The sequence below is a fragment of the Eleutherodactylus coqui genome, chromosome 1 (genome assembly GCF_035609145.1).
Source record: "Eleutherodactylus coqui strain aEleCoq1 chromosome 1, aEleCoq1.hap1, whole genome shotgun sequence".
Classification (NCBI taxonomy): Eukaryota; Metazoa; Chordata; class Amphibia; order Anura; family Eleutherodactylidae; genus Eleutherodactylus; species Eleutherodactylus coqui.
In genome coordinates this window covers 356,348,950-356,362,079 of record NC_089837.1, presented here as the reverse complement: position 1 = coordinate 356,362,079, position 13,130 = coordinate 356,348,950, and the positions used below count along the sequence as shown (strand labels likewise).

The 13,130-nt window shown below is 38.8% G+C and overlaps 1 long non-coding RNA gene across 3 annotated transcripts in view; it reads left to right on the top strand.

Moving 5' to 3' along the window:
• LOC136577429 (uncharacterized) overlaps positions 1 to 12,658 on the top strand; it is a 38,483-nt gene extending 25,825 nt beyond the window's left edge. For 2 of the 3 annotated variants that reach the window (XR_010786469.1, XR_010786471.1), the window contains exons 2-4: positions 10,401 to 10,629; positions 10,734 to 10,847; positions 11,200 to 12,658. This is a non-coding gene — a long non-coding RNA (uncharacterized lncRNA). Of the gene's footprint in view, positions 1 to 10,019; positions 10,630 to 10,733; positions 10,848 to 11,199 lie in introns of those variants that run through there. The other variant, XR_010786467.1, reaches the window with a different exon arrangement.
• Positions 12,659 to 13,130: the final 472 nt, after the last annotated feature.

Sequence of the window (13,130 nt, the reverse complement as noted above, 5' to 3'; positions counted from 1 at the left end):
GTACATTTTTTCCTAGTAGGTGGGGGTGAATTTAAAGTCCATGTGATGCTCCTCTGGGAAATTTAGTATGCAAATAGAAGATGTTATAATGCCTCAGCAGTGCCATTTATTAGAATGTAGGTTTTGTACAAGTCAATGTCTGAACTTTTAACAGACCTTGTAACATGACTGGGAATATAAACCAAAACCAGAGTCTTCACCAGAATGAAAATAAAATCATGTATAAACAGGCTGTTTTGGGGTTTTTGCTCCTCATCAGTGTACAGTAGTTTTCTGGCTGGCTAGGAGAGCCTAACCACAGACATACCTGTAATAACAAATAAAAAAAAATTGGTTACCTTTGGCCACTTATCTCAACATAACTCGAACAGTTAAGAATGGACACATTTGTACCCAATGATTGTACACACCAAGTACACCTCTTCATGCCATTCCATAATGGCAGTGACCTCTTTCAGCAGGAAAATGCACTCTACTGCACTGCAAAAATTGTTTAGGATTGGTTTGTGGAACAAGACAGAGTTCAAGGTGATGGCCTCCAAAATTTCACTGTTCTCGATCAAATCGAACATTTGTGGGATTTGCTGGAAAAACAAGCCTGATCCCTACAGATCCAACCTCACAACTTATAAGACTCCACAAAACACCCACTGCCCTTGAATGGATCTAGGAATTAAATGAGATAATGACAAAGGAAGGGTTAATGTCTGAGGATTCAGACTTCCTGGAGAAATTTATCACAATATGGAGCCCTTAATTAGAGTTTCAAAACACTTCTGATTTTCAGGCCTTGTTAAACTAACTCAAATGCAGTGGGGATACCTGAGGGTACCTCCCAATTCCATCCGCTGATATGTGTCTGTTATTTTCTTTATAAAAAATGTATTCATTTTTTTATTATTTCTTTTATTCCATCCCCCCCACCCCCCACCTATTTCCTCACTATGTGTTTCTCTATCTGTTTTCTGATAAATTCTACTTCTAAGTTAACAAAACTAAACTTACTTAGAGTTCAATATAGTTATGTTCAAATCTGGAACTAAGAAAGTATCTCCTTTTACGACATTACCATGGATGCTTAATCTTCTCTCTAATTATAATAACTACAGTAGAACTGATCTATAGATCAGGCAATGTGAAAGTTAAAATTGTTGATTTCATAAGTTCTATGGGATCGACCCGTCCTATAACAATATATTGTAAAAATGAAATCACAAAATCAAAAAGAGAAATGTATAAAATATGTTTTGAAATGACATAAGAAAATGTGAAGGTTAGCATTAGAGATGAGCGAGCACCCAAATGCTCGGGTCCGCGTTATTCGAGTCGAGCTTTTCATAAAATTAGACAGCTCTACTCGAGTAACGAACCCCATTGACTACAATGGGAGACTCGAGCATTTTTGTATGTGGGACGCCGGGTCCCGAGCTTTTTTTTTTTCTTTCTTGGTTCGTGTGTGTTCTCTCTCTCTCTCTCTCTCTCTCTCTCTCTCTGCCTGCCAGCCCAAAAATTTGCCATTAATGCGCGCGCTGCGTCGCGGCGGGGAGGGGCCAAAACAGGCACGTCACAGCAGGGAGGAGCGAAAAACTGGGGCGGGGTCAAACACAGCGTGATGCTCGTTCGAGTAACGAGCACCATCGAGTATGCTAATACTCGAACGAGCATCAAGCTCAGCAGAGAACGTCCGTTCAACTCTAGTTAGCATTTTAATACATTTATATGGTCCTGCGAGACCTTTGTACTATTGCTTATTTTATAATATTCCCAAAACTTTAATAAAAACTGATTAAATATTTTTTTTAAAAATGGTCCACTGATGAATCTAGTATCCTGAGGAGGAAATGCGTTGGAAATTAATTTCAACTTCTTTGATGCAGTCAGTGTCCTCATAGTTAGGGATATTTAGCCTCCTGATTAGGGTCAACCACCACTTAGTAGGGCCACTATTGTTGGGGTGACTACCCAGCATTTTATGCAGGCAGAACTTAGGATGCTATATGGATGACCAGCACACGGGTAGCATTGATAACTGTAGCCTTACTGCAAACAGCGAGTGGTATATTGATACCTCACCAATCTGTCTGCTATTGCCAATTGTTCCTATATTACTGTATGCACTATATATATGAAAAACTAAAAATGATTCCTTTTTGGGTTTAATTATATTTATTAAAAGTTATGTTTTAAATAGAAGTTACTTTAGGAAGTGATGGTATACTGTACCTCTGAACCTATGAAACAATATATACAGTCAAATATATATGCTGCACTGCCTCCTCCCCAAAAATTCTGGACTGTATTTGGAGTTGCAGCAAAGTTGATAACCCCTTTAATAGTTTAACACCAAGGCTCCCTTTAATCCCTTATCCTGTTTAACCTGTATTGGTCTAACTGTGTGAACAACAGGCACTTAGTCTTCCCCTCCGCCCTTCCTCACCATTGACTAATCGCCACCATATATCTGCCTGCATACATGTTGGCCATCAGTCAATATCGAAGGGAGTAGGAGGAGGTGGACTATAGATATGAATCTACTGCATTGTGTTTTAGCTGTTGTTAACCAAGTGGCACATTTTCTTGGTGTTGTTAAAGATATTATTACAGTGGACTGATCCCTATAATTTGCTACTCATACATAGGGAAGCATATTTAAGCAATGGAATATGAAAAAAACTACTTCAGTAAGTGAAATGTTATGTAAAGTGTGGCACGATACTTAATCAGAGTATAAATCTTGGATGGAATATTCAAAAAATGAATTTCAATTAGTTCTATTCCTTCAAGAAAGCAGATCTGAATGGAGATGAGTGACTAAAATGTTTTTTTAGTCACAATACTTAATCATCTGTAATAGCACTAGAATAATCGGAAGTGATCATTATTGTTAATATTAGCTACATCACAGAGCTATTATCAGATCTTTATGTCTATTATACTGGGTATATTTTCTTTTGTCTCAATGTTCCTCCTTGCTCACTTTCTCAGAATATTCACTAGACTCGGCTTCTGGAAATTAAATTTTGCAGACAGTGGATTGTTTTATTAAGAACTTTTCCCAGATAATTGTCTTGGACCTGCTTTAATGGAAATGTAATTTGACTGCCTCTGTGTTAAATAACATTCGGCTTTGCATTGACAGAGACGGAAAGTATCTTATTCAAAAGTTGGCACTGAACTATCTAAATGCAAATGTAAGAATTTTTTGGGGAAAAGGTAATGCTGTGTGGTTATGAACTTCTCCATTAACCCTTAATATTCAATGCCATTCTTTAGACCACCTTTCTCTTATTATAGAATTTCATTTTGTATTGGTTTTTAAGCTTCCTGTGCCATTATGTGTTGTGCTACCTGAGATGTAAGATATTATTTCAAACGTTTAACTTCTTAGTTCAGCATATTGGTTATTATTCCTTCTCCACCTCCTTCCAGACTAAAAGATCACTTCCTTCAAATGATAACTTCACCCAAATACGATTTGCCTAACAGTTTGGTAGCTTCTTATAGTCTTACCTTAACTTAAAGGGGTTGTCCCGCGGCAGCAAGTGGGTCTATACACTTCTGTATGGCCATATTAGTGCACTTTGTAATATACATTGTGCATTAATTATGAGCCATACAGAAGTTATAAAAAGTTTTTTACTTACCTGCTCCGTTGCTGGCGTCCTCGTCTCCATGGTGCCGACTAATTTTCGCCCTCCGATGGCCAAATTAGCCGCGCTTGCGCAGTCCTGGTCTTCTGCTCTCTTCAATGGAGCCGCTCGTGCAGAATGCAGGCTCCGTGTAGCTCCGCCCCGTCACGTGCCGATTCCAGCCAATCAGGAGGCTGGAATCGGCAATGGACCGCACAGAAGAGCTGCGGTCCACGGAGGAAGAGGATTCCGGCAGCCATCTTCACAGGTAAGTATAGAAGTCACCGGAGCGCGGGGATTAAGGTAAGCGCTCCGGTAAGCTTTCTGTACGTCCCTGCATCGGGGTTGTCTCGCGCCGAATGGGGGGGGGGGGGTTGAAAAAAAAAAAAACCCGTTTCGGCGCGGGACAACCCCTTTAAGTAACAAACACATGCTTCAGCACTCATAGAGATTTAATGTTTGCCTAAAATTGGACAACTGTTGCTTATACTAGCCGCATGAAAAATGCAAGGTTCTTAGCCCATAGTTTGATCAAAATATGTGGGCCCATCTGCCATGTCTAGGCAAACCTTAATGAATGGTTGATACCTCTATGGACACCTTTCTTTGCTAAAAAGCCTCCAGATGAATGGGATAGCTGTATACCTAGCTAAATACTATCACAAAACAACCTGGGACAGATGGGTGAATGGAGCACATGACAAATGTAGGCAACCACTTCTACAAAAATGCACATACAACAAAAAAAGTAAGAGCTTTCAACAAATTAATTAAATGTGAAGTGTAGAGAAGTCATGGCTGTAACATTTACGGTAACAAACACGTGCTTCAGCACTCATTTAATATCTGCTTAAAGTAATACAACTGTAGTTTACACTAACTGCATTAATTTTCCTTTCATTTGGAAGCTTTTTGGCCCAAAGAGAGTTGTCAATAGAGCTAGGAACCTATCCAATAAGGTTCACCTGGACGAAGCGGATGGCCATCATATTTTGATCAAAATGTGCGCTAAGAACCTTGCATTTTTTATGCAGTGTATATAAACAAGAGTTCTGCAATTTTATGCAGATATTAAATGCGCATGAGTGCTGAAGCATGTGTTTGTTACTGTAATTGTCTCAGTCATGGCTTTTGTGCACGTTTGCATTTCATTTATTTGTTGGGAGTGCTGACTTTGTTTTTTGTTGCACTTACCTTAACTTGATTTACTTATTTCAAATTTTAATAAAGCATTTATGACACCCAACATAGTTATGCACCATTTATTATGTATGCCACCCATTGACATTTTCACAGAAGCCTGTAAAAAATGCCATGCTCTATTCACATTTGCATCAGAGGCTCTGTTTGGAGCCTTCATGAAAAATTGCATCAGATTTGACTTAACCATAGAAGACATCATTGTAAGTCAATGAGATCCTTTAGCTAATATTGGGTCCAGTTTGACCATAATGAACCCAAATTTGCTTTTCCTCATGTTATACTCACCATAGTCCTGGAATCTGACATTTTTGTGAGGGCCCCTTACACCGGATATCTGTTTTGGCTGTCTCCATGCCTTTGTGCGAATTCTAGAATTAAACTGAATAGTAGGGGTAAAAATCACTCCTGACCACAACATTCCTGACATGCAACTGTACAAGGCAGACATAAAGGACTAACCCAGATGCCAGATATTATTAAATGTGGTCAAAATTACATTTTAAGAGTTAAGAGTCACACTGGTCTATTATCATTATGATTTGCTTCTTTTAATAATTGCCTAGGCTAAATAAAGAAAAATGGAAGGAATATGTTAAAACAGTAGGTGCTGCATAGTGTTGCTGACTGATATAAGATGTGCTTTCCCTGGAGCATGCACAGCAAAACCAGAACCTAGCAATACCCACTGGGGAGTTCATCTCTATCTGAGTTTCCTAATTTTGCTGTCCTCTTCTTACCTAGCAATAGTTTGTATCCTTTAGATTGACCATTGAACAAATCAAATGAGTATGCCAGACAAACAAACAAGGAAAACTTATTGTGCTGTGAAATATTTGCCCCTAGCAGTTAAGCTCCACGGTATGTCTTCATATTCTTTCGCTTATTCTCCAGAGGAGATACAATATTTTATGTAGCATTTGCACAGTGTAAAAAGTAGGTATGGTACATTTTTTTTAAAGTTAACTCCATTGACGGAAACTTATTGTAATATATTTGATTGAAATGACATGTATTCATTTGAACGTAAAAGCTTGTTTTGTACAATTTACTGTACGTTTGCCATATCTCTTTTTTTCATACCACGCTCCTGGATTTTTCTTTGTATGTGTTTAGTTAACACAATGCAGACAATTTAAATTCCATTTTAGAGAGACCTATTTTGAATTTGTATGGAGGTGGCTTACAGCCAAGAGATCTTCTGGATAAATGAAAGTAACTGCTGTTAGCAAAGGATTATACACATAAAGAAGGAAGTGCCTTAAGGCATAAACAGCGTATCTAAAACAATATATCACTGTACGCATAAAATAAATTAAGCCTACAATAGCATTGACATTCTTTACCTCTTAAAAAAACAAAAAAAGTCAGGTTGTGACTGTATTTTTACATGGTACTTATATCTAGGTTGTTCAACGGGATGGCTAAAGGCCCTTTTACACGGGCTGAGTGTTGGACAAGTGATGCCTGACACTCGTTCCCTTGTATACTCGCTCCCGTGCTGTTACAGATCTCTCTCTCCCTCTCTCCCCCCGCTTCCCCCTGCTCACCTCTCACCCGCGCCGGCAGCCGAACCTTTTCTTCCGAGCGGGGAGATACTAGCTAAGGAGAATGTTGATCGAGTAATTGTCCTTAGCGAGTATGCTTGCTCATCTCTAGAGGTTACCCTATCGCTTAATAATCAGTAACCAGTAAAACTTTCCCAGAAGTGGGATGTTGGAAATAATTGATCTTGCTCCACTAATATAAATCAGGGTGGCCTACTGATTAGAGTTTTTTCTCCTCATGCACAGAATGGGAGAATAATACCACCACATAGTCCTGGAGGGCTGCACATGTTTGTATGTTTTTGTTTGGTGTGCCCTATGGGTTGTATTTTAATGAATTACAATAAAATTTAGTTTTAATTATTTAACCTATACTGTGAAAGTTATCACATAACAAATTACATCAGCACAGGTTGTTTGTAACATCAGTGACCATATAAAAGGGATTTAAAGCATACCTGAGTTTTAAACAAGCTTTCTGAAATATAGCAAAATCTCCTTACTCACTCACTTGCTGCTGTTTGCAGCCTGTGTCATATTTTTACATACTAATTTTCAGGTGGTCTTCCCAATTTTTATGCTATCCTGTTGCTTGCAATCCATTTTCAAGCAGGGGTTGTGTCACACTACCATTCTGCCCATAGTTCACTGTCCTGTACTTCCTTTTCCTCAGTTCCCAATCAGCAAGGAGGTAATATCTGAATGCCCACCCCTCTGCTGTCCAGATAGCCCAACCCTGATAGCAAAGACAATGTGCCAGCATCTCTGTTACTACAGAAACTCCATACCTAACAACAGGCAGTAGATTGCAGAGGAACTGGAAGGGAGATCCATAGTGCCTGCAACTTTAACCTTGATTTACATTAGTAAAAAGAAAAAAAAAGGTACAAACAGTATATTAAAAGCTTGATGAGACACACAGGTTATTACATGAGCATAAATTATCTGACAGGTTAGTGGCCCTTCAAAAGTATATATGGTTGTGATAGGTATCAATAGCAGATCAGAGCCCTTAATGTTCTTGTCTCTCCTTTTCTTCATGTGGCAATGGGAAGTAATGGAATTTCCAAACACAGTTCATATATGTGAACAACAAATGCACTTTGGAACCATAAAAAAAGCAATTCTGGTCATTTTTGGTCACCCCAATGCTACATGGATAGTGATACGGGTAGATGCACATTGCCGTAACCCGACGAAATTAAGCACAACTTGCATTGGACAGCACGTGTCTGTGTGCTGTCCTATGTCCACGGAACCAGCACTTTGGAATGCCCTAATTTATTCTGTGAAAACTAGAATAGCACGTGCCATGAGTTTTTATTTAATGAGGCAAATCAGTCCGTATAAAAAAATAGTTGTGTATAGCCTTATAGGCTACAATGGAGCTGTGTGGTGTCCATGAAATTACATGGAGAGCACACAGCCCCAAAATACAGCCGTGTGCTTTTAGCCTGAATGTATATCATGTAGAAACCCTCTTTAACCCATTTATGACCAGCCACTGTATATATACGGCGGCTGGTCCTGGGCTTAGAGGACCACCAATCGTAAAAATACAGCAGTGCTCTAAGTCTCCTGCCTCTGCAATCAGTCAGAGGCAGGAACGGGTTATCAGCTGTTAGTGACAGCTGATAACCCGGAGCAGAAGGCAGGAGGGGTTTTTAACCCTTCCTGCCTTCTGCTTCCCCGATATACAGTGCTCAATGAGCACTGTCTGGGCAAAGTGAAAGGAAGATATACTTTCACTACGGGAGCCTCGGGGGGGCATGTGACCTTTTGGGATTCCCTGCTACTGCAGAGCTGGAGGGTCAGACTAGACCCTGGCAGCTCTGCAGGTGACTAATGTCACCACAGGGGTTGCTTTCCCCTATAATTAGGGCTCCTATGGACGCCCCAGCTACAGTGGGAAAAGGTCAAATAAAGTTAAAAAAAAAAAAAAAGTGAGTGTCCGCCAGAGGTCTTTCATGACGTCATGGGGGACACAGATAGTAAAAAACATGATTACATAAATAAGTAAAACAAAACAACAGAATAAAACAACAATACATACAAAAGAAAGAGAATAACACAAAGCAGACGCCAACAAAAACCGTCACCGTATGCGCCCTGTGAACCAAAACCATACATACTATATATCAAAACATCCAAAATAAATAGAGGAACCCATTTTCATACTTTATTTTAGTGTAAATATAAAAATAATTTTTTTTTAAAACTATAAATGTTAAAAAAAATCATTTTTTTTAGCATTTTACCCCCAATAAAACTAAAAAACAGAAAAAAAAGTCAGTGAAAAAGATATTTAAAAAATAGTCCTATATGTCACGGGGAAAAAAACGCAGCAAAAATAATTTTGGTAGCTAAAGGAAAAAAAATAGAGCAGTAAAACCGCCACATGGGTAAAATCCCTAAAAAGTATCTGGTCCTTAAGGTACAAAACAACCTGGTCCTTAAGGGGTTAATAATTAAGTATGCAATGTTATATTGCAGTGACAGCGCTGTAAATACTAATGATTCCTGGGATCTAATATGGTGGTTATAGTATGGCCTGTACATACTACATGATGATTTCATTTAGAGTTAAACTAAATCAATAACCACATCTACGTGCTCTGTCAGGAATTTGGGACCCACACTGGGCATTTTCACTAAAATCTTTATATTTTGGAACTAATAAGGACATGGTATTTTAAATTCTTTACTCCTAGTTTACCCTTTATTCAATTTGACTCCAACACCAGCTATGGATTCTAGTGAAGAAACTGACCTCTTATTCATGTGTCTAGTGCTCGAACAAAGCTCTCTATTAATTTATTTTAGTTCAATACTCAGGTCTCTATCATAGAGTACAAAAATGTTAAATCATCTTATGGCATTTACAGACCTGAGGTAATTATTGTGCATTAAGAATCTTAAGACGCATTAGTCTTCATGAATAATTGCAGCAAATGTCCAAAACGATTTCACAGGTCTGAGCTATGAACTCTCTACTCTGTCCACATTGTTGGCAGTAAGTTCAAAGAGAACAGTGTATATAGAGAGACTGGCAACAAGTCTAGGTAGAAATATTCCCCTGCAGGAAGACATGACTGGAGCATGTGCAATGGCACTGGTGTATCTCCAACATGCGCACCGACTCTTGTGGGGTGCCGAGAGCAGGTGGAGCCTCCTGTTGAGTCGGTTGGACACTAAGATGATATGTATGATTATACTGATGATCTGATTTGCACATATGTGCTAAAATGTTATATGTATGAAACACTTGACAACAACAAGACTCATTTATTTGATTACTTTCCCTCTCCCACCTTTTCGTATTCTACTGGTTGGGATAATGTAATTTTGTACAAACCTACTTTTTAAACTACATATAGATCCACTTATGTCACTGTGTATGTCTGGCTTGGAATAAGAAAACTTGCACACTTTGAAAAGCTGATGCCCCACTGGAATACTTTCCAATATACTTTTAACACATCTGCCCATAGGGGTCAGTGGACTCCAGTGATATGCTGCCAACTGTATGGAAAATCATGATGTGAAATTAGCCTATTTCACACCAAACATGATGTTTCAGGTGTTTTTAGATTAAAACAATGTTCCACTTTCCCTCACACCTTCTTAGAATTTTTGCTACAAATCAAATGTACATTTGTTTTACATCAGAATCTAATTAGAAACCCAAAGGGATCAAGAAATGTATTTAAGGCTTAGACAAACAGTTTTTTGGTGAAAACAAAGACGTTACTGGCCATTTATACTAAATCTCCACACATGCTTTTGCATTAATTATATCCACTGTCAGCCAAAAACACAAGCTTGTTTGACCTGACTAGACATCTGGAATATACATGGAGTGTATCTTACTGAAATGGAATGTCTTCTGTGCCTCGTCTTACCACAAACTGTATGGGCTTTCGTTTTTGCAGAGTCCATGTTAACCCGCCTCTCCTATCTGGAACTTCTGGAAAATTGGTTAATGCTACAACTGTATGATAACTGTGATGATTATGTCTACCAGCAGGATGGTGCACCACTCCACTTTCACCTTCCAATTCTTGCCAACCTCAAAGATGCCCTGCCTCAAGCTGGATAAGAAGAGTGGGAAGAAATGACCAGGCCATCATGCAGTGGCTCTCTTGATTGACTGACTTAAATGCATTTTGTCATTGGGATAAAACCCTGTCCTTCAGCTTGGCCAACTGAATACTGACGCCGACTGTCCGCTGCATCCCAGGGCTCCAGGACAAGTGAGTATGCCCTTGTTTTTTATTTTATGCAGGGCCCAGCTGGTGGATGTTTTTTTTCCCCTAATGACAAAACCCCATTAACTACATGTAATTTTTTCTTGCAGAACTACATCAAGCACAAGGGAGGAACATGATGTTTGGGAAAGTAACCATTCTGTTAATTGTGTGTTTCCATTTTGTCGCTGCATCCAGATATCAGATATCGAGATGTCTTTTAGGTATGTCCAAATCAATTTAGTGTGAATATTTAGTTTGATATCTAGTATGTCTGGAATTAGGCTCAAGGGGGTTGTAGGCGATGGATGTGGCGCCAATTCATCTTGTAGGTAGTCCCATGTCTCACATTCTCCTCTTAGGATAAAATCATAGGAGTCTTTTCTGTAGATTTTAGGTGATGGGTTACAGAGATCTTTCAAGAAGCTGGGTCCATATGTAGCTTTGGCTAAGGAAATTATAATTTAATTTTTAGAAGGTTTTATTAGTTCCAACCATCTATTAAGTTGGATTGTCTTGTAATATTGAAACGTCTGGTAAACTTATTCTGCCATTCTCCCTCCTCTGAACCAACAGATGATAAGCTATATGGGGTTTCTTATGTTTCCAAATGAATCTCGAGAAGAGTGATTTAATATTGCTGAAGAATGAGTAGGGTAAGTATATCGGAAGCATTTGTAGTTTATGGAGTATTTCAGACCATTCTCTCAATTGGAACAAATTATCACTTCACAGTGTCATACTAGTAGGAGAATTGCGACCCTTAAAAGGAAATTTATCGACCCTCAAGAAACCACCAAACCAGCATATATTCTCTTTTGGGAAAAGGAATTAAACATTCAACTGTTAGATAGGGACGTTAGATACATTTTGAGGAACTCACACGGTTTTTCTAGATGTATTAGGCTACAAGAAAACCATTATAAACTTCTGACCAGATGGTATAAATCACCAGAATGGCTATATAATTACAAATTAGCTGATTCCAATTTATGCTGGCGATGCAGCAGACAAACAGGTTCTTTAATACATGTCTGGTGGCACTGTCCAATCATACGCCCATTCTGGGACCAGACTGAAAAAGCCATACGCATCATATCAAACAATACCTTCACACTCTCCCCATAATACCGTATTTTTCACTTTATAAGATGCACTTTTCTTCCCCCAAAAGGGGGAGGGTAGTCGCTGCGTTTTATTAAGCAAATGTGCCGAAATTCATCATTTGTTCTAAATCGAGGTCGCACAAAAAAAAAATCACGATTGCACAAACAAATGTGCGATCAGTTACCAGTTCTCTCTCCTCCCCACTGCCACCCATACGTGCTGCTGATTGGTAGTGAGCGCCGGCGGGAACTGCTGCTGCTTCCCCGCCTCCACCAATTGGCTTGTTCTCTTCCTCCTGCTGAACAAGCACCGCTATGACACGGAGCTTCGGGATCTCAGACCTCCGTTGCTCCTTCTGTTCCGTCGCCTGGCACATTTCCTTGCACTGTCTCTGGGTGAGTTAAAAATATTTTTTGCCTATTTATTCCCTCTAACACAGGGGTGCGTCTTATCATCCGGTGCATCTTATAAAATGAAAAATTTGGTATGTGATACTTTCTAAATCTTCTTCAAATTACAGACCCTCAAAGTCTAACCTAATAATCCACTTGATCTCGGCTGCAAAATTCTTAATCCCTACCATGTGGAAACAAACAGAAGCCCCTACATATATCCAATGGGTAACTAAAGTAAATAAAAATGAGAAGACCCGAGGAACTAACAAGTTGGGCTAATAGAACTCACGAAAAATTCAAAGTTACCTGGGACCCATGGTCTAAACTGCTTTAATCCTGCATAATCTTTTAGAATTAATAGAGATACATTTTCTTAGACTTTGTTAAACAATCTATAAGTTAAAATACATATTGATTTACCAAGCCGTAACTCATAGTTGTCTCCCTTCCTTTTCATCCATATACTCCTCCTATTCCCCTTCCTCTTCTACCCTTTAACGGCTTATTAAGAGCAATCTAGCACTTTTTTAATAACATGCAAAAGGTTATAACCTAATGTTATGTACAAATTTTGATCGATGTTATATCATTATAAAACTAATAAAAACAGAATTTACACGTTGAATCGATGTTATGTGAATAAATTACATTGAGTAGTGAATTTATTAAAGTGGGACCTACTTTACAGACACCCTGTACTGCACTGCCAAACAATTTGTATTCTGCATGTCTCAAAAGAGAAGTCATTTTTGGACTTATTACTAGAACTTTGACATCCCACTGATCAGTGAAAAACAAGGAAATCCTTGAATGTCTCTTGTTCCAGAGATTAAAATAGATACAGATCTTCTACAACTTTCATCATGCCCTCTTGTCAAATCACCACTGAGATTTAATTACCAAGCGACAGTATGATCAGGCGTGTTTGTAGCCTAACAGACAGACATTAAATTAATAGACTTTTCATTCCCCACTGTGTCGATTCATGGAAGTGCATACATTTTA